This window comes from Cupressus sempervirens, chromosome 6, assembly GCF_028749045.1.
Source record: "Cupressus sempervirens isolate cs-2001-9-10 chromosome 6, ASM2874904v1, whole genome shotgun sequence".
In the NCBI taxonomy this organism is placed as follows: Eukaryota; Viridiplantae; Streptophyta; class Pinopsida; order Cupressales; family Cupressaceae; genus Cupressus; species Cupressus sempervirens.
This window is the reverse complement of record NC_143123.1, coordinates 257,080,854-257,103,643: the sequence shown is the minus strand read 5'-3', so window position 1 is coordinate 257,103,643 and position 22,790 is coordinate 257,080,854. Positions and strand designations below refer to the sequence as shown.

General features: G+C 36.5%; 1 pseudogene; it reads right to left on the bottom strand.

The window, feature by feature from the left end:
* LOC149552225 (BAG family molecular chaperone regulator 1-like) overlaps window positions 1-22,166 on the bottom strand; it is a 79,908-nt pseudogene extending 57,742 nt beyond the window's left edge.
* Window positions 22,167-22,790: the final 624 nt, after the last annotated feature.

The following is a 22,790-nucleotide window of genomic DNA, read 5'->3' as shown; positions in this document are numbered from 1 at the left end:
CCTTACTCCTCTTATCGAAACTTGGAAAATGATGGGTGGAAAGGAAAAGAGAGGGTTTTTTTATAGCCCTTCTCCCACCTCGCACATTGAACAAGATGCCTGTTGTGCCTTGGTGCATACGCGAGAGTGAGCAGGGATTTTTTTCTTATGTTTTTATGTTTTTTTTTTAATTTCTAAATTTTTTGTGATTTTTCAACTTTTTGACTCTAAAATTCTAACTTTAAACCAAATTTTCTTCTCCCAACTCTCAAACTGTGAGTTTGGGAGTTGAAAAAGGGTAGGGGGTCCCCATTCCTAGTGAAGAATGGGATGTGTGTTGTGGACATCAAAACAAATAGCTTTGAAAAAAGGAAGAAATGACCATGGCATTTCTTCATCAACAAACATTCTTCCAATGTTTGTCAAACACCAACTAGACTTCAAACATCTTGAGCATCTTTCAGATGACTCTTCAATCAAAATCTTAGAATTTAAAACCTTCAAACTTAGTGTGTGCATCATTTATTCATTCCCTTTGACATGCCAAGATGTAGTCAATCAATTTTTTCTAACAACTTGAGATAATCTTCCACTCCTCCCAGCTCATCCATTCAAAATCTCTATGAAGGCTTTTTATCAATCAATTACTTAACTAGATGAGAGAATCAGTTTGAGGGCTCTTGGTGAGATGCCATGTTCTTTTAATTTCTATCTTTTGAATAATTGCTCCATGTTATTCAAAATGTTACTTTTGATGGAAAAATACTTTGAATACAAGATACTTTGTTTTGAGAATGTATCTTTTTCCATTTTAGATTTTTAGAATCCTTTAGACTTAACACCATATATTTCTTCTTCTTTTTTCATTTTCTATATCCTAACTATGCTTAGACTATGTAGTCAGAACATTGGTGTCATTTCTTAGATTTGATCTCTTGTGAACATCCCTTGCATTCCTCTTTTATAACTTTCAGGAAAACTCTCATGCTAAATCATTGATCTTAGTAACCTCTCAAGGAGACCCCTCCTATTTGAACTAGTTGAAATTTGGATCATCTCTTGCCATCTTTGACTTCAAATCAACAACACCTAAACAAATCAAATCTTTAAATTTTTAAAGTGTTGAGAACTTGGTGGTCTAGGTCTCTAATTTCCAAACTAAAAATCTCCTATTTCCACAAGAAATATCTATTGCTTGGTTGGTATAAGACACACAATTGTTCAAATATTTTTGACAAAGAAATACCTCTTCCTAAAATTGGAACCAAAGAGTGGTTGGTGAAATCTTAAGAGATAATCTCAAGTACACCTTACCACCTAGGACTAATGCAACTTTGAAAGGAAACACACAACTGAAAGAAAACACTCAACATGAAAGAAAACACACTTGCAAAAATGAAAATCTAAGCTAAATGCAGAAATAAAATCTTACTAATCAATTTTATTTTTTTATGCTTTGAAATAATGCTTCAAAAACTACCCATTTATGGGTAACAAAAGAAATTCTCCCTGTAAGGAACTGAGCCTAAAATTGTTTTCCTCAAGACTTTCTACAATTTGATAAGGGCCTATCCATAAGTGTTGAAACTTGGTATGACTACTTGGCTTTTCTTTCACCTTATCCCAAAGTAGAACAAGGTCAAAAATCTTGAATGATTTGATCTAGGCTCTCTTGTCAAACCATATTTTCACAATAGCCATATGTTTAGCCATGTGCTCCAATGTAGCTCTTTGTTTTTCATCCATCTCTAAAAGATTCATCAATCTAATTTGTTCTTTGTCAGCATCTTCAACATACCCACTCATGAATTTCAACACTAGAATTCTGAAATTAAGTGAGAACATTGGTTCTTGCCAATAAACAAGAAAATATAGAGAATTCCCCCAAGTATTTTTAACTCTCACTCGACTTGTCCATAGGGTGTATTTCAGTTGTGTATGCCAATCCCTAGGATTCTCCTTCAACAATCATTTTATTATTGTGATCAAGTTCTTATTTGTGGATTCTACTACCCCATTTTCTTGCAGGTAATAGTTTGAAGAGAACTTGATAATGACTTTGTTTTCAAATGCCCATTGGGTCAAGAATGCAGATGCAAAAGTAGATATGTTAATGCATACAAGAGCAAATGGCATTCCAAATCTAGTAACAATGTATTCTTCTGAGAAATCTATCACCACCTTAGCAGTGCAATTTTTGAATGTTTCTATTTCTATCCATCATGTGCAGTAATGTATAGCTATGAGAATAAATGCATGTCTAGTTGATGATGGTGAGTTGACTAGACCAATGAAATCTAGCCCCCACTTTGTGAAGGGGCGTATCTCATACAAAGGTTGTAAGGGTATTTCCAAATTCCTTTCTCTGTTGGCACTAGTTTGACAGATATGACAAGAGCATATATGCTCTAAACTGTCTTTGAATATCAAGGGCCAAAAATAACTCGATATTAGAATCTTGTGGGTCGTTGCTTCTATCAAACCATGTCCTATACCATACTTTTCATGAAAGTGTTCCAAGAATTTCTTTGCTTCCTCATGGCCTAAACACTTCACATAAATCCCTTCATAATTTCTTTTATACAACTTTTTGTCATGTAGCATATAAGAATCACACTTCATCTTAAGTCCCCTATGTTGTGAATTGTTCATCCACTTTGGGAATTGGTCTTGTAGGAGATAATAAACAATGTCTTGATACCAAAAATTTATCACCACTCCCTGATTAATGTCAACTTGTGATACAACCATCTTCTTTTGATCATCCTTATCTATTTCATCGTCAAACTTGAATTCCTTTTCATTTCCATCCTAGTTATCAGCTATCATTTTTGACAACCCTTGACCTCTAACTAATTTCATGGATTGAATTTTGAGATCAAATTCTTGAAGTATGGCCATCCACTTTCCTCTCCTTTCACCAAGTTCATTCTACATCAAAAGCATTTTTACTATTGGATCAAGTACAATTACATACACCTTACTTCTCAGTATGTAATGGTAGAACTTATTTATTGCCTTAACTAATGCAAAGGATTGTTTATCAAGGTTTGAATAATTCAACTCTACAATCTTCAAAGGACAACTCATAAAAGCAATGGGTCTTTCATCTTCCTTTTCCCTCTTCTATGTTAGGATCCCCACACAAGAATGTTTGGAAGCAAAAGAATAAATCTTGAAAGGTAACTCGTAATCTGGTCTCACCAAAATTGGGGCCATTGAAATGGAAACCTTTATATCTCCAAATGAATTCTTTATCTTAGGAACCCATTTTGTCTTAGCCCCCTTTTTGAGTAATTCATTAAGGGGGCAAACTATCTCTGCAAATTCACTGATGAATTTTTGCACAAATTTTATCTTTCTGAAGAAAGACTTCAACTCCTTTCGACTATGTAGAGGTACTAACTTCAAAATAGATTCAGCTCTATATAGATAAATGGAGATTCCAGTCTCAAAAATAACTTGTCCTAGGAGCTTTCCTTTAGTAACACCAAATGAACATTTCTTAGGAGTGAGAGATATGTCATATTTACGACATCTATTGAATACCTGCCTTAGATCAGCAATGTGGGTACTTCAATCTTTTCAAAAGATAGTCAAGTAATCCATGTAGATAACTATACATCTATTAATCAATCCTTTGAAAGCTTCATCCATTCCACATTGAAATGTAGCCCCTGTGTTAATTAGTCCAAAGGGCATCCTTCTATAGGCAAAAGTTCCCCACTTCATCGTAAAAGTTATCTTCAAATAATCTTCTTCATCAACCATCACCTAGTAATATCCTAAGTATCCATCCAAGAATGAAATCATTTTTGAACCATTAACAATTTGAAAAACTTCATCTAGTGAGGGTGGAGGATAGTTATCATTCTGAGATGCTAGATTTAGGTTACGAAAGTCAACACAAAGATGAATCTCTCCTATATTCTTCCACATGAGAACTAAATTGGCCACCCATGTGGAATGGTAGATAGGAAATATGATCTTAGAATCTAGTAACTTCTTTACTTCCTTCATGATTAGTGGTTCAATGAGATGATTTACCAGGCTTTGTTTTTGTCAGAATGGTTTGGCATCGGGCTTCAATGGGATATCATGTGTGATAATCTTAGGATCATAAGTCTTTAGCTCTTCATAGCTCCAGGAAATAACATCCTTATACTCAGTGAGTAATTTGAGCATGTTGTCCCTATCTTGTGAGTTGCACACTTTTCCTATTTGTACCATTCTTGATTCTTCATCAGTACCCAAATTGTATGATTCACATTCTTTGATTCCCTTTTCTTGAGTTTCCCTTATATTGAGTGTTGATTCATCATGATTAAAAATACATTCTAGTTCAACCATTCCCTTTGGAATAATGTAAATTTTTAAATTCATAATCCCATCTTCATCAATACATTCAAGTTTTGGGCATAGTTGGGGTGTTTTGGAGACCCTACCCTAGCCCTAGGACCCCCGTTTGGCCCTGTTTGTCCCCATTTGACCCCGATAGAATCCTAGGTGTCTAAAAAGCATGGAAAAACATGGAAAAGTACTAAAAAGCATGAAAAGGCATAAAAATTACAAATATGGCCTTGATGTATTCACCAAAGGTTTGACGTCTGCCCACTATTAGAAGGTCCACACCCATTCACCACGATGTTGCTCCTTGAGTAGTCAATCCATTCTCCTTGCTCCAAAGCTCTTTTCTTCCAAATGAGAGAGTGAAAATGACCTTCAAAACCCTCTCAAAGCCCTTTTATAGCTTGATACTTCCTAGATGGATCTACATAAAGTCCTTTCTGTGTTAGTCACGATGCCCTTTTTCACTCTAGAGCCTAGAACTTTCACATTTTAACTCCAATTTTTGATCCATCGGTTGATATGGCTTTGTTTTATTATTGTCAATTAAATTGACCTATCTATTCCTATGTTGGTCAATTTCTTGAGAGGTCATAAATATATACCACATTGCTGGGCCATGATTTTATGGCTTTTTCATTAGCATTCTTTGACACAACACTCTGAATCACATTGTATCAAAGAGGGGCAAAATGTAGATGCTCAAAAATGGTTCACATATATAGTTTCATCACTCCTTCATACTAATTCATCCCATTTTCTCATTCTTCTAACTTCGATCTTTTTTCCAAATTGATCATACTTTATCATTTGTATCCTCTTTCACATCAATTTCATGTCATTTCAAAATCATATCAAACCAACTCAGAACCATATCATATCAACTCAAAATCAGCCCAAATCAGTCCTAATCATCACAAAACATACCAAATATCCAAAATCTATCATCATTTGTCCATTCCTAAGTATTGTTATGGCTTTTAGTGCCTTGGAAACCTATCAATCTATCAAATCTTATCAATCTAACCTTAGTATTGTCATGGCTCTCAGTGCTAGGTCAAACTATCATTCATGTCATCCAATCTTTGACATTGTTGAGGCTCTTAGTGTTAGATCATGACATTATCAAACCAATTTAGTAATATTGGCTATGTTCGTCGATATTATTATTGTTGGAAATATTCAGGACTAACAAGGTTACTGAGAGGGGAGGGGTGAATCAGTAAGCTTTAAAATTTAAACTAATTTAGCATAATAACAAATTCACAATTCATTCATCTACTTTACTGAATGCATGAAAATATCAACACACTGATTTGGTGACCCATAAACCTTTCAAATTGAAAGTAAAATTGGGGTGGGGATGATGCCCATGAAACTTCAATACTGCAGTATAAAGTTGGCCGGTTAAGGCTTACAATGATCACTTTTGGTGATCTTCCCTGTTAGGAGCAAGTAGGACTGCTAGATCCACCTTGTTAGAGGATTTACAAACATACAATGAAGTATGCACTCTATTAGGATGTTTACAAAAGACTGTTAAGTCTACCTTGTTAAAGGATTTACAAAATTGATTCACCTGTTAGGATGAAGCAGTTGATCTGCTTGCAACTAGTTTGCTAATTAGATCTTATGTACTGATCACTTGATGTGATGGATATATCTTTGCTGCTCCTTGATAACCTTATTGAATACTCCGCTGCTGATTCTCTTTCAATTCACTCTTACTTCACTGTTACTTCTCTTCATCATTTTCTTCTATATTGCAAATGGAACAATACATTACATATATACCATTCCAATATTTACAGCAATAAGGTCAGCCAAACACAAGTGGACAAAACATTACTGAGTCGGCCAGATAGTAGAAAACTCAGGTTCCTCAAACTCACTCGGTGACCTTCTGACACTTGGCATCCACTACATTACACGACATCGTCATGCACTTGGTAGAGGTAGGGGCTCGGTCCATACTAATCACTCTGAGTAGCTTGGAACTTGGTAACCACTGGTGACTCAGTAAACATTGTGTCACTCGGTAGAAACTAACTCCTTTGGTTCACTTGGTAAGCACTGAATACTTCTTTTACCTTTCTATCTTGGTAATCACTGAAACCTTTATTTACCTTCCTGACTCGGTAAATACTAAATCCTTCATTTACCTTCCTGACTCGGGAAACACTAAATCCTTCGTTTACCTTTCTGACTCGGTAAACATTAAAACCTTTGTTTACCTTCCTGACTCGATAAACACTAAAACCTTTGTTTACCTTTCTGACTCGGTAAAAACTAAAACCTTTGTTTACCTTTCTGACTCGGTAAACACTAAAACCTTTGTTTACCTTCCTGACTCGGTAAACACTGCTAAACATACTTAGTAACCAACGAATGCTCGGTATGAACTATAAACTAAGTGATGAACTCAGTAAGCATTCAGAATCAAATAAGTGTTGTAACTAATGACAAATGTATCATTATTCCAACAATCTTCCCCTTTGGTATTAGTGACAAAAACACTTATGAGCCAAAATTTATATACAAGATCTGACAAAACTGATTTGATTTTGCTATGCTGTGTGCTGAATATACATGGGCTACCTTACATATAACTCCCCCATACAATATACACAAGGTTTTTACATGAGTTTTATGACTTTATTCTTTATTACTTTATTACCTTCTCCCCTTTTGTGTCTGATTTTCTGATTTTCCTCTATTACCTTCTCCCCTTTTGTGTCTGATTTTCTAATTTTCCTCTATATATTTCTTTCTCCCCCTTTTTGACAATAATGCCAAAGAATAAAGAATGTATTTACATGGAGGCACCAAAATGTGTGATAAACTCAGAATGGACCTGAAGAATTAGTTGCAGAGTTTTATCCCAATTGTCTTGCAGGAATTTACATGTGGAGAGAGCTACTTGAACTTCTATAGAAAGTTCAATCACATGGTCTGCAACAGAGAAATTATTTTCATGGATCAATGTTTTTGAATATGCAATGTGCTTCTGCATTGTGTTCATGATAGGAAGGATCATATTCTGGATGTCAATCAGAGTAGACCTGATCCTTGCTTCCTCTCTCAGCAATTTTGCCTATTTCTCTGACAAAAATTTGATTCTCAGATGATGGGATGAACTTGCACTGTGGTCAAATTGCAGCATTTGGGCACTGACCTTCATATCCGCATCAATTTTATTCAACTTTTCTTTTAATTCCTTTGTATACTCAGTAACATCACAAAGTTTTGCAAAAAGTAAGGTTACATTATTAAAAGAATTTTCAATGTCAGACAAAATTGAGGTTAATTCAACCTGTTTTATTGCTAAGTGCTGAGCAATGTGCTCAAGCACTTTATATTCAAATTTCTTTTCTGCTTTCTCTATTAATTTTTCTTGTCCTGAGATATCCTCATTGAATTTATTCACTGCTTCTTCTAGTTGTAACAAAATGTGTTGAGATGAATCCACATCAACACCTATAGCCTCAGTTATTATGTTTTTAGCACTTTCAATAATGCTATATTCCTAGTCTCTTTCATGCCTGAGCTATTTTTGCTTAGCCTTCTGCTCTAATAGCTAACTGATCATTCTCATTTCATCAATTGATGCAGTATCTAGATCTATCTTAGGAATGTCAATTTCCTTATCCAGATCTATTTCTTCATCTACTGCCTTACTGGAAAACATGTATCTCTTCGGTTTTTCTGCAGTGACTGCACCTTTTCCTTTTGAAATTGAAACAATAGTTGATGATGCTGGACTGGCTGTCAAAACTAGAATGGGACCAACTAAAGGTAAACTAAGAAAAGTTTTGGCTATATCAAAACTTGATATACTTCCCAAAAATGATGTACATATTGGTATATTTACAGTTGGAGAATTGATTGGAGCAAAAATTGGGGCCAATGTGGCTGAGGAAGACAAAATTGATATGAAACTTGGAAGACTCACTGTACAAGCTACAGGTGGAAGAGATACACTCGGTGAAGTGGCTGTTGTAATGGATGACTCGATGGTTGATGATGTGCTTGGAAGCTCGATAACTGAAGAAGTGACTACTAGCTCGATAGATGAAGTGCTTGGCACTTGCATTGCAGAAACCTGGAGCTGAGAGGAGACAGCTGAAAATTGAGCAATGGATGTCTCTGTTGTGCTCACAATCTTGCTTGAAGATCCTATCTCCATAGTAGATTTTACAGTCTTTGGTGGAGAGTGAGGAAGGGAGGCAATGACATCAGCTGCAATTTTTATTGGATCTTCTTCCTCTTTGTCTTGTTCATCTTCTTCTTCTTCCTCCATTTCTTTTTCGGCTACTTCTTCCTCAATTTCTTTTCTAGCTTCTTCTTCAACTTCTAACATTATTGAATGGAGATCCCCTAGAATATCTTCAATATCATCACCCTCATCATCATCATCATTATCATCACTGTTGTCATTGTCCATGATTTCAACAGTATCTTCACTGGGTTTGTGTAGATGATAGATATTTTTCCACATGTTTGTTGCATCATTTACCACATGCTCAATATCATTGACAAGTATCAAATAGGTGTGGAATCTAATCATCATGTTACCTTCGTGATCTTTCAGTGATTTCTTCACTTCAGCATTAGAGAGACTTGGCAGGAGATTCCTCAAGGTCTGCTCATAAATGTCTTTGACAGTCTTGGTTGTAGCTTCCCATCTTGGTTGCAATCTTTCCAATAGCTCTTTGGAGATCTGAGAGGCTATCTGGTCTGGGGAGTATTTCCATTTACCCATTTTTTTCAGTACCAGATCCTCAATCTACATTTTCTCCTATTCTGTTCTGGTTTCAAACTTTAATGCTTTGAAGTTTGTGAAGCTACCTCCTTCATCTAATTGCTTTAGTCTTGCTTCAAAGGTGAGTGGAGGCTTAACAAATACAGGTTCCTTCTTTCCCTGTCTTGTTCTCCTGGAGAATACTGCAGTGGTTTGCTTTGTAGGTTTGGTTATTATCACCTTAACTTTCTTTCGTTGAGGCTCTTCTTCTTCTTCCTTTTCTTCATCTTCTCCTCTCCCTTCTGTTATCATGAGAGGTCCAGTATCAGCTTTTAGCTTTTCTATCTTTCTCCCGCCTTTAGAGATTGCTTGAGGAAGCTTGATTTCAAGCTCTATTCTAACCTTTTCCTCTTCATACATTCCAAATGTAGGCAACTTGGGATCCACTGGTTCATTTACCAGTGCCTCAATGATATCTCTAGCATCGTCAATATTTAGCTCATAGGGCAATGGTTTTACCCATGCCACTTTGGGTTTGACTACCTGGATGTAAACTTTGTCACAGTCAACCATGAAATAGACATCATCCTTATACTCTTCAACAAGTTTTGGAGGTATTCTGAATCTGTTGTTCATCCTTTCCTTGAAATCTTCAAAATAATTATCCATTACTTTGTCAAAATTCATACCCATTTCTGCTATGAATTCGTTTATTTGATACAAAATTGGAGTATCTTTCCTCCATACAACTGCACCCTTAGATGGAAAGAATTTCTATACATAGAAAAATAAACAAACTAGCAAAGAACCAAATTTACAAGGGTTTGTCTTTGCAGTCCTTATGTTATCCATGTTTTTATTGAATTGTTTTAATAGCACATCAGCTAGGTCAAACTCCATATTTTTCTTTACAATTTTATATGCCAAATCTATAGCCTCACAAGGTACACTATTCAGCTTGCTAGAACTATACAGTTTGTATCCAATAACACAAATACCAAATTTCAGTTCTATATCTGAAACATTGTTGAGCTTTAAACCTCTGCCATCCCATTCGGCTTGGGTTAATTTCTGAAGTTCATCTCGACCTAGGGTTTTTGGTGGTTTTGGCTTTGGTCAACATTGGTAAGCCTATGATCTTGTGGATCATCTTCTTTGTTATGAGGATGGGTTGTTCTAACCAAAATTGTCCATTATGCACATGGCTTAAGATATACCTCACCCATTTCACTTGGAAACTCCTTGGCAGATGCGGGATATGGGTTAAGCCTTTGGTTTCCAAATGTTTGAACTCAGGTTTTAGGGTTCCATCCACACATAACTTGGCTAGGGTACTATCCATATCTAGTGTCCCTATTTCTTGCACAGTACACTTGAAATGAGTATGAATATCATTGATTAGAAGTACCTTTGGAGGGATCTGTGATTGAGCTCCATGCGGGTTGAGTGTTTCAGCGATGGTAGGAACAATTTTGAAATTGGGCGCCTTCCATTCGACTCCCTTCACAAGAATTTCAGAACCTCTCTTTGCCTTGCTGCCACTGGTGCTTGTGGATGCCATTGCTACTCGGTAAGAGAACAATTTTGTAACACAATTTCTTTGCTAGAAAATCACTTCAAATCACTTGAACTCACTTGGATGCACTTGAAAATATATTTGCTCTGTGAACTCTGAATTCGCGATAAAAAATGAGATCAAATTTTGCCTTTTTGATCGAAATCCTGTCATTAATGCTCGAGTATGTAGGTAGCTGAGAATTAGGGTTTTATAAATAGTCACCAACTTACTCGGTAAACCTTGTAGCTCGGTGAACACACAAAACCTTTCTTATCTTCCCGACCAAGCTTGGTAAAGTCTGAAAATCAACCTTACTTGGTAGATGCGACACTGTGAATTATGACTTGTATCTGCAATACTAATTTATCATTTCCACTCCTTTTTTCTAGAATTGCCTAGGATATGGCTTGAAGATGTAGTCCCTTATCCTTCTTGATAAGTCTTAATTAGATATGGTGGAGTCACCCATTTCTAGAGTGACATTTCCATCATTTGAATTTTCTTGCTCGGTAGACTTAAGAATCCACTGTTGTTTCATTTTCTTTCGAATATTATCAGCTCTAGTTTTCTTTTCATCTTCAACCTTTCCTATATTCATGCAATTCTTGGCTATATGACCAAGTTCAGTACAAGTATAGCATCTTATGGTTGTATCTTTCTTCCTTAGGTGATGCCTTCTACAGTTTGTTCCTATGTGTCCATATTCTCCACAATAGTGACATCTACACCAAGTATTGTAATCCCAACCGAATATTTCTTTGACAATTTGTTCTGCTGAATTGAGTGATTTTGATCTACATTCAGATGCCTTATGTCCTTGTTTATTGCATTTGTGACACTTGCCTTCAAACTTTAGTTTCTCCTTGCATTCATTGGCTTTGTGACCATGCTGATTGCAATTGAAACATTTGCCATTGAATTTACCTTTACCATTACTCCAACATTTGTTAGATGTATGACCTATCTTGCCACAATGATTACAAGTGGGTCTTTGATTCCTTTGAGTACCTTGTTTAGAAGATTCACCTTCTTCCTTGTATCCAAGACCAGTTTTACCTTTTTGCTTATAGAAATTATGCTCATTTTGTTGATTCAATTGATTCATGTCTGCTTGAGATTTCATCATCCTTTCATTGACTTGTTTTTCAATTTTTAGATCATTTTCCAAGCTTTCATTGGTTTGTCTCTCAGTTCTTAAGTCATTCTGTAGACTTTCATTTTGTGCTCTGAGAATCCTGATTTCTTCATTTGCATTGGATAGTTGATCTGCTAGATCTTCATGTTCAAGGGATCGATTTTGAGTTTCATGACTTCTATCTTCCAATTCTTCTCGTGCTTTGTTTCTTTGTTCCAAAACTTCACATAGCCTAATTGACTGTATTTCTTGCTCTCTTTTAAGCTTTCTTACCTCTTCTTGCAGAGATCCATTCTTTTCTAAAAGTTCTTTGATTGCTTTGTCAGCTTCTTCTGAATTACTTGATGTGAACAAATCTTCAATCCTTTCTTCAACATAAAAATGGTCATTTATTTGTCTTGCAAGTTCCTTTCTTCTTTTTAGGGATTGAGAAAGATGTTCCTTTGCTTCTTTGAGTTGAACCATGGCCATCTCCAAATCTAGCTTCTCATTCTCAATAGTTTTGTCAAGTCTGAATATCTCCATTGTCTTTGATCTTTTCTCAAGCTGTCAAGCTCTGTCTTGAGAACCACAAAGCTCTGATACCAATTGTTGGAAATATTCAGGACTAACAAAGTTACTGAGAGGGGAGGGGTGAATCAGTAAGCTTTAAAATTTAAACCAATTTAGCATAATAACAAATTCACCATTCATTCATCTACTTTACTGAATGCATGAAAAGATTAACACACTGATTTGGTGACCCATAAACCTTTCAAATTGAAAGTAAAATTGGGGTGGGGATGATGCCCATGAAACTTCAATACTGCAGTATAAAGTTGGCCGGTTAAGGCTTACAATGATCACTTCTAGTGATCTTCCCTGTTAGGAGCAAGTAGGACTGCTAGATCCACCTTGTTAGAGGATTTACAAACATACAATGAAGTATGCACTCTATTAGGAGATTTACAAAAGACTGTTAAGTCTACCCTGTTAAAGGATTTACAAAATTGATTCACCTGTTAGGATGAAGCAGTGGATCTGCTTGCAACTGGTTTGCTGATTAGATCTTATGTACTGATCACTTGATGTTATGGATATATCTTTGCTGCTCCTTGATAACCTTGTTGAATACTCCGTTGTTGATTCTCTTTCAATTCACTCTTACTTCATTGTTACTTATCTTCATCATTTTCTTCTATATTGCAAATGGCACAATACATTACATATATACCATTCCAATATTTACAGCAACAAGGTCGGCCAAACACAAGTGGATAAAACATTACTGAGTCGGCCAGATAGTGGAAAACTCAGGTTCCTCAAACTCACTCGGTGACCTTCTGACACTCGGCATCCACTACATTACACGGCATCTTCATGCACTCGGTAGAGGTAGGGGCTCGGTCCATACTAATCACTCTGAGTAGCTTGGAACTTGGTAACCACTGGTGACTCGGTAAACATTGTGTCACTCGATAGAAACTAACTCCTTCGATTCACTTGGTAAGCACTGAATACTTCTTTTACCTTTCTGTCTTGGTAATCATTGAAACCTTCATTTACCTTCTTGACTCGGTAAATACTAAATCCTTTGTTTACCTTCCTGACTCGGTAAACACTAAATCCTTCGTTTACCTTTCTAACTCGGTAAACATTAAAACCTTCGTTTACCTTCCTGACTTGGTAAACACTAAAACCTTTGTTTACCTTTCTAACTCGGTAAACTCTAAAACCTTTGTTTACCTTTTTGACTCGGTAAACACTAAAACCTTTGTTTACCTTCCTGACTCGATAAATACTGCTGAACATACTTGGTAACCAACGAATGCTCGGTATGAACTGTAAACTGAGTGATGAACTCGGTAAGCATTCATAATCAAAAAAGTGTTGTAACTAATGACAAATGTATCATTATTCCAACAATTATAATCAACCTTATCAATCAATCTCAATCTTGTAGCATTTATAATATCTGTTAAATGTTATGTATCTTTAGTTCATGTCATGTGTCCTTGGCATGTTATCAATTTCAATCAATCAATCAATTTGACCATGGCTTTGGTCTACCTATCATCATCCTATTCAATCTGTACCATCATCTCATTTTTTATCAAAGGATACTGTCACACTTATTTAATCAATTTTGGCCAATTATTTACTAATTTTCTCTATAGGTTTAAATAATCCATAATTTAACCCTATCTTTCTTACTAATTATTCTTCCTAATTATCATCCTCAATGAATTAATTTTATTAATTAATTGGTTCATCATTTGCAAACCATGGAAATTCTTAATTTCCTAAGTCACATTTTCATCCATTAATTCCATTTTTTAGTAATTCCTATTTTGTGGAATAAAGGATTTTTAATTCAAATATTCTACAAAATATTGACATCATCATGATACTTTGGTATGACACCTCGTAGATTCTTCTTTGCCACTTGGCTAAGATATGTCATAATCCAATATTCTTATTCTCTTACACATGTCCATATTTGGCTTCTTTTTCATAGATTCTTGGCTTTAAGTGGGTTGAGGTGTCTTATGATGCATCATAGATTCTCTTCCACATTTAGCCAAGTTTGACTTCCATGCATCATAGAATCCTACATTTGGCATCTTTTGTCATATGTGTCATGGATTCTCAAAGGAATCTCTTGCCACATCGCATATCTAAGGGTGACAAATCCAATGCTCTCATCCTCCATGTTGATTATAAAATGAGTATTCTTCCTCTCATTTCTCATCCCTAGTTTCTTTGCATTTTCATACCATTTCTCTCAAGCTAAAATCACAACTTCAAGTATTCTCATAGCATTATTATCACTATAGGCTTTTGCTTCATAATTGTGTGCATTATAGGAAATTTGGAGCTACAATAATTTGGAGAAGAAAGAAGGACATGAGAGCTACAAATGAAAAGAGGGAGTTTTAACATTGTTTTCTTCTTTTGATTAACTTGGCTTTCATGGTAGACTAGTGGGTATTAATGTATATTGATTGAGTTTGTGATTTTCTCATAGTATGTTATGCATTAGCCCATTTTCTAGTCCTATAGGTTTCCCTTTTATTGAGTGTTGATTCATCACAGTCAAAGATACCTTCAAGTTCAACCATTCCCTTTGGAATAGTGTTAGTTTTTAAATACAAAATCCCATCTTCATCTTCAAGTCCATTATCTTCAGGTCTGTCATTTGGTGTATCATCAATTTCTTGTCCCTCAAAATATCAACTACACATGATAAACTCAAGTATATGTTGATCATCTTGAAAGACTTGAAAGTTTGTGATATTATCAAGGATGGATGGAATAGCAACAATTCTACTGAAAGTCTTTTCAACTTGGTTCTTTCAACTGGTTGCAATGCACTAGCTGAGATGGTGAGAGAATTCACTACCATGTTCTTTCTTCTTGGAATGGACTTGATGTTTAAGGCTTCAAAGTCATCCAATATATCCCATACCCTTTTCTTGTAAGCAAGTAATATTTTGTCATTGCAAGAGTATATGGATTTTACTTGTCGTATGACCAATTGGGAATGCCCTTCAATTTTAAGAGCTGTGACTCCTTTCTCCAGTGCAAAGAGGAGTCCTCATATTAATGACTCATATTCTATAGCATTGTTAATGCATATAAATTTTAATTGATACGTGACATAGAAAGACCTACTTTTTGGGTTGACCAATTTGATACCTGCACTGGCTCCCATCTTCCACCTAGAACTATTGAAGCGAAGTGTCCAAATTGCATTTTCCTTGGGTTTTCTAACATTATGCTTATTCATCCTTAACTTCTCTTTCACTTGAGCCTTGAATGATTTTTCCTTAGGGACCCATTGTAACTTTCCTTTTGCAGGACTTGATGAGTCCCCTTCATAATCTATAGATAGAGGAATTGTGTGTTTTTCTTGAATTTACCCTATCAGATCTTTGATTTCCTCAACTTTAGGTTTAAAAATGAATGACTACTGAAGTCCATCCTTTACCTTTCACATATCATCTTCTTCTTTGGACTTTGATCATCCTTGGATGAGGAGAAGAAAAACCTCCACCATCTAAAGAGGTATCACTGTATGACACATTTAGGTCTTCACTTTTTTCTTTAGTCTTTTCAACAAGGTGGGATGAGTTCATAGAATTTTGACTTTCTGTGAGCTCATCTGTTGATGTTTTTGTATCCTTGTTTTCCATCATGTGGGTCAATACCTTAGCAATTGCTTCTTGACATGATGAACATTCAAATTCAAAGTGACTAACTTTGTGTAATTGACAAAATCTTAGAAGGAGGAGGATGCTAGGATCAACTTCCTCTCCTAAACATTGTAAATTAGTCACCATATTTTCTATGAACTATGTCATGGTTTCACTTTTGGGTATTGGTACCTTAGATTCTTCTTTTTGATCTTGAAGTGTATTGTTTGGAACCATATCCAATACCATCACTTTGTATGAAGCCAAATCTAATTGTAAGAATGCTATCTTATTCAAGGCATTGTAATCTATGATCATTATTTTCAATTTGGGCTCAATATCTATCTTGATTTGATTGCTCAATCCTTTCCATGGCAACCATAATTGAGTGAAGTCTGTAGAAAATCATCCTCTCAAAAATTTCATCCATTCTCTACTTAGAATAAATCCACAAATTTTTGGGATATCTACCACATGTATGTCAATAAAATTCTAGATCTGTGGGTCAATTGTTAACTCTATCTACACATCTTTCAATATACCAATGACTTTTACCTTTGTTTTATCCAATTGTATCACCACTCGATTAGAGGGTTGAGGACTAACTCCTAGCCTTTGAGCTATTGATAATGGCATCACATTACATGAAGCTCTTGAATCAATGAGGCAATTATAAAGGTTCTTCCCATATATCTTGATGCTAAGCAAAAATGGGGGTACCTCAACTTTGTCTTTGAACATAGTGGGCATCCCTTCTATAGCATTTACTTGTTGCGGCACTATCTTTTGAGCGACATCATTTGTATTGTGGGAAACCTTTGTATTATCCAATGTCTTTATGTGTGCTTCTCTTTGTTGTGGACAATTCTGTAACATGTCAAACATGGACATATTGGTTTTAGTTTTCTTCAAATCTTCTACTACATTGTACTTTTCAGTGGACCAAGTGAGGTTCTCCAATATTTTTGGTACATTAACTTGATTCTAATATTGTTGTCCTCCCTACACTAGTCTTACCAGTGGCAAATTGTTACTTGCTCTTGGATCAGGTGGAGTTGGTTGAAAACCTAGAGGAATCCCATCTGTCAATGGATCCTTTCTATTTCTAAAATTTTATGTATTCCAATTATGATTTCAAAAGGCAAATGTCTCATCATGTTGAAGGTCAGGTTCCTAGCTAAACAAGAATGAGAATTCCTTGCCTAATAGTTGTTCCACTTGTGCATTCTATGCAAAATCATAGGATTCCAATAGCATAGCATTGAATTAAACATGAGGAGGATTGTAATTTACTTATGAGTTTTGATTCACCTCCTAATTACCATTGCAGTATGAACCATTGTTGTTAGGCATATTTTGGCTATCATCATACTGATTGATATCAGCATATTGTACATTGTTGTTGTTGTTAGCAGGAATGCTTCCATTATTCAATTGAGTGTTCCATTTTTAGTTTCTCCTTTGGAAGCCATTATTGTGATTAGGAGGATTGAAGTTGTTTTCTCCACCATTATGTCCTGCATTGTTGTTGTTATTCCCATTGAAGTTCCTATTGTAATTCTAACCAAAATTTTTGTTATAGGGGCCAACATTATTTCTTTGGAAGTTGTTATTTTGTCCTTGTGACAACCTAAGATGTGTCAACTCATTGTTCATTTGTGACATAGTCTTCTTCATTTGACCAACTTCTAAAATAAGATTGTTATCCATTTCCATAGGAATTGTTGCTTTCTATTCAAAGAAATTTTTTTTTGGAGGCTCATACCCTAGATATGTTATCACTTGAGCTTGTGGAGTTGGTGCCTATTCTAATAGAATTGGATTCATAGGTATGAATTTGCAAGGCATGGTGGGTGATCCCATGAGGTATGTTGGTATTGTAGGGATGACTTGTGCTAGAAGCATCATTCCTCCTCCATTAGGATTGGATTGCTTAATGAACATGATCACTTCTACAAAGACTTTATCCAATGTGTCAATATTCATTGCAAGAAGTTTTCTTAGAAAGATCACGATAAGAGGGTCCATAGCATTCAAATAAATCTAAATAGCGGCTTTAATCAGTATGGTGTATGGCATTTCCAAATTTTGGTAGTCCATATGAAAGTGATGGTTGAAGCATGAAACTATCTCAGCTATGTCCCTTTTGATTGATATGAATTGTTGATGTATCATAGCTAGATTGATGAATGTTTTGAATTGTTCCAAAAATAATCTTTTGAATGCGTCTAGGTGGAAAATTGATGTACCAATTGAAAGAAATTTCTTCCAAAGAGTAGTGAAATAAAAAAAGAACCATGTCCTTATTATCAACTTGTTTGTGATTGCACATTTCTTTGAAAACTTTGACATGATCTTTAGCAGTTTGTGTTTCACCATAGATGAATCTTGGGAAAAAGTTCTTAGAATTCTTTGGGAGGTCATGGAGTGTACCTCTCAAGTTTATTGGTGAGTCTACAATGTTTGCAAAAAAGGCCATTGGAGGATTTTGTGGACCTAAAGGTGGTTGGGATGGTGGTGGGACTATTGGAGTATGTGGAGGTCAATTGGTGGTTGAATGGGTGGTGGAGTAGAAGAAGATGATGAAATATTGAATGGTAGTGGTTGGATTCAAGGTATTCCTCTGTCACTATGTGGCTTACAAAAGTGAGCAAGCTCTAGAAATTCTAGGGCATTTGGTGTTGATCTTAATGCTTGCTGAAGTGGGGATTCTGGATCAATATCCCCAAACTTGCATCAATTTTGGAAAAAGCACACCTCTCTAGAAGTACACTTTCTCACTATTCTAAATTTTGCACACCATGAAGTTTTGCACACCTATGCACCTATGAAGCCACAAAATTTTGAACTTGCATAACTATGGACCTACCAACCTATGTACCTATGAAGTTGTGGAGTTGCAGACCTAAATTTGTGAAGTGCAGATTATTATAAAAGTGCAAAATTTTGAAACTTTAATAAATTATCTTCCCTTCTAGGAGTCAAAAGGGGCCCTCCTTCTAGAACCACTTTTGTAAGGCAGTCATTTTACACGAGTTCAACAACAAGAATCCATTGCACAATATCACTCTTGAAAAGCTAATCCTTTTGGGATCAACTCCAAGGTTTAGTATTTGTCTTGCGACATGCCAAAATCTACTCAGTTGAAGATAAATGTGATTGTTCATGAGGAGGCCTTTGCTGGTTCTATTATTATCTTGGAATGAAGTAAATCTATTTTCTATCTCAAAATAACACACAAAAGAACAATATTTTTGTATTTTCTAGGTTTTTTAATGAATACAATCTAACAGTGCAATTAAAACGAGTTCCTATTCTAACAAGGGGTTAGCAAAGAAAATAATGAAACTGAAAGCAAATAACATGAAATTGAAATCCTAAATGGACATAAGCTATAGAAAACAACATGTTGTGAGTTAAACTTTCGAAGAAATTGGTAGAAAACCAATGAAAATAGGAGCAGCACTTCCTAGAATCCACTGATGCAATCATTGGTGAGAAACATCAATAATTGTATGATGTTTCACCTTTCATCAAATCAAAAGACCATAGAAAGTGCACTCATGTGAGACAAAAATCTATGGTAACACAATTAGGTAATCTCTTCTCAAGCTCATTATGTCAAAAAAATTTGTAAATCTATAGCAAACACCAGAACTAAAAGACCGCACAACCAAAAATAACACAATAAACCTTTGGCTCAATCACAATCTCATGAATAAAATCCACAAAAATATGACACATTCAGGCAAGAATCACTACACTCCAAATGTGAGGACCAAAAGCATAATTTTATTGCATAATAATGGAAGCCCTTGTTACATTTTACAATGGAGTATTTATAAGAAATTGTCTCCTCAATTTGTGTTGAGAGTGAGAGATATCTTCATGCAATAAAATGATTTTAAAACATTAAAACAAATGAAATATATATAGACTAACAATTAATCTGGTGCTTAGAGGGACTCCATCCATATTTTATTCATTAACTGGATGCATGAGCCCTTTATATGTCAAAAATAGAGAAAGCATGAGAGAGAAAGTAGGAGCAAGCCATCAATCAAAGTGGAAGTGCATGGAGGTGCCAAAAATAGAAGCTGGTCCTTCACTAGGCGTGTGTCAAAGTTAAATTGCCATCAGAATGCATTTCTAATGCATGGAAGGCACTATTTTTGAAACTGGTAGTTAACTGTTAGTGCACCTCTAAATTGTGGAGCTACAGACTTGTGTACCTACACACCTACAGACCTATATGAAAATATGGAGCTATGGACCTACAGAGTTGCTGACCTCGAGTATGTGAAAAAATCAAAATTTTACTGAGTGTCAAAATTGAAATTCTGGCATCTAGCTTTTGTTCTCCTTCATTCCAAAACTATATTAGGATGTTTACCCTTGAATTTCTCTATGATCTTAGTAATTTTGGCCACATCTAGAAGATCTAAAGGCTCATATTTATCCTTTACCTTCTATCTATAGTTGTCCACCTCAATTTGAGTTTCTACAAAATCTTTGAGTTTGGTGTCCAACTCTAACAATGCTTCTTTGGTCCTAAAAGATTGCCTGATATCTTCATCACTAGATGCATCCTCTAATGTCTTCTTGAAATTCTCTACTACTACCTCAACTGGTAATAGCTTCTCTCATTCTTCATCTTTAAAAATGTCCAAGCATACATCACTGTACAACTTTTTTGCTTCTAAAATTCTCTCTTGGGCTTGATCCTTGAGCTGATGGATCTCCTCATGTAATGTTTTCATGACTTTATTGCCATCCACTATCTTCTCTATCAAATCATCAATCATGTTTAGCTCTTCTCCAGTATATACATCGATCAAAGTGTGGTAGCTTTGACCTTTTATGATTTTTAAAGTTTGCAAATCCTTGCTCCATGCTTGTACCTCATCCATGATATAGAAGTCTTGCCTCAAAATTGCTATGATCTTATTGATGTTCTCCTATGTAGTATGCACTGTTACCTCTGGTTTTACCACCAAGAATTTAAATTTGAAAGCATGGCTCATGCAACAGTTAGTCTCGAATTAGTATTTTAATGTTACGACCTACAAGTTTCTGGCCGTCAGATCTAAGCGGTACTGACGATTGGCACCATCACGCTATAAGAGAAATGCACAATATTTATTATAGCATGATGACGCCCTGACGAAACGTTACAGGGGTGGGTCCAGCATTTCGAGGGTCAAAAAAGGTTCTTGACATCCTTGGCGCTATGTCACTATTGCATATCGGCCGAAAAATCTCCATAGCGACATAGCGCCTGGCAAAAATAGTCAACGTGGCAAATCGGATGGGGATTTCAACGACTGGCAGAATCAAGTGTTGCAGCGACAAATCAAAAGGAACCACGTGTGCTAGGTCAAAGTTCCTGTCGACATGGCTAACATAGTCGGGGCTTATGATCACCACCGTCAGATCAGCTCGGATCAATGGTAAGCGCCATCATGTTATGGAGGAGTTGTGTGAGGGTTATGATAGCGACATCGCACCCTGGTGATGCGTGTCAGTGGGGCCGTGTCTCAAGGCGATGCCAGGTGTATCGACATGGAGGGTGGAAGCACGAGGTACGACAAGTCCTCATGATCATCAAATTGGGTCGCATCAATGGATGGCGCCATCTCTCTATGGCGAAGATGCACAAATTTTATCATGGTGACTTAGCAACCATCCGCCATGTGGATTGACAGGACCAAGTCTCACCAAGGATTGCCAGGTGTCATCCAGAGTGTGGTACAGTTGCAGATCGCAGAGTGCGGTAGGTCAAAAGTTTCATGGCCTGGAGGTTTCAAAAAATGGTGAGGCACCATTGCACCAATGGAAAACCAATGCATTTTTTGATGGCGACATAGCGCCCAAATAGAAAGATCACCGTGGCAAGGAATGATTAGACAGATAGGTCCTAGCAGGTGCCATGCAAGTGCAGTCGACGTGGAAAATTGGATGGGGACACATGTAAATCTCAGGGTATGCTGTCAGTGGGCACTATGGTGCTATGGGAATTTGGTCTCAATTTTCACATAGCGACATAGCGCCTAGCTGACACATAGTCACTCTATAGATCAGGTCTTGGGTTGCCAACTAGTGTTTCGTCAAACCAAATAGGAAGGTGCCATGTGTATGAGTCAGTGTACAGTGTACCAGCAGGCCCAGTAGTCTCAGAACAAATGGCGAGTCTTCACGATCATTGGATCCGTAGGGATCTACAACTGGCATTGTCTCGCTATTGAGAACTGCTCAGGAGTTAACATTGGCGACATAGTGCCCGTGTGCCACATGTCCTGGTGGGCCCACATTTCATGCCATCGATGTAGTCAGATTTAAGTAACCAACAGACCAACAAGGAGATGCCACGTATCAGCAGGCTCGATGAATCAATAGAAAAGGAGGGTCGTGGGAGGTCAAGTTTTGTGACCGTCAGATCCACGAAGATCAACAGCGAGCGCTATCTTGCCATGGAGAAGCCGCACGAGTTTTATGATAGCGAGTTAGCGCCCATGCATCATGTGTCCTTGTGGGCCCAAATTTGGAAGCGCAGTAAGTAAAATGGTTGGCAGTTGGTAGTCATTGCAATCGTCACATTCAACATGGCAGTTAACGTAAGGTTACAACAAGATAATGAAAGGTGGCGTAGCCAGGTTGAAACCCTTAGGTGCTATGGTGCTATCAAGATCTTCGAAGACTTTTTCGATAGCGACATAGCGCCTAGTCACACGAAAAGGGTGGTAAGCACCCAGTCAAATGTAAGAGACTGCCAGGGTGGCGAGATCGAAGGTGTGATTGGCCTGCATGGCCCAGTTGGCTCGTCGAGCCTGTTTGACTAATCGATCTTGATGGGTG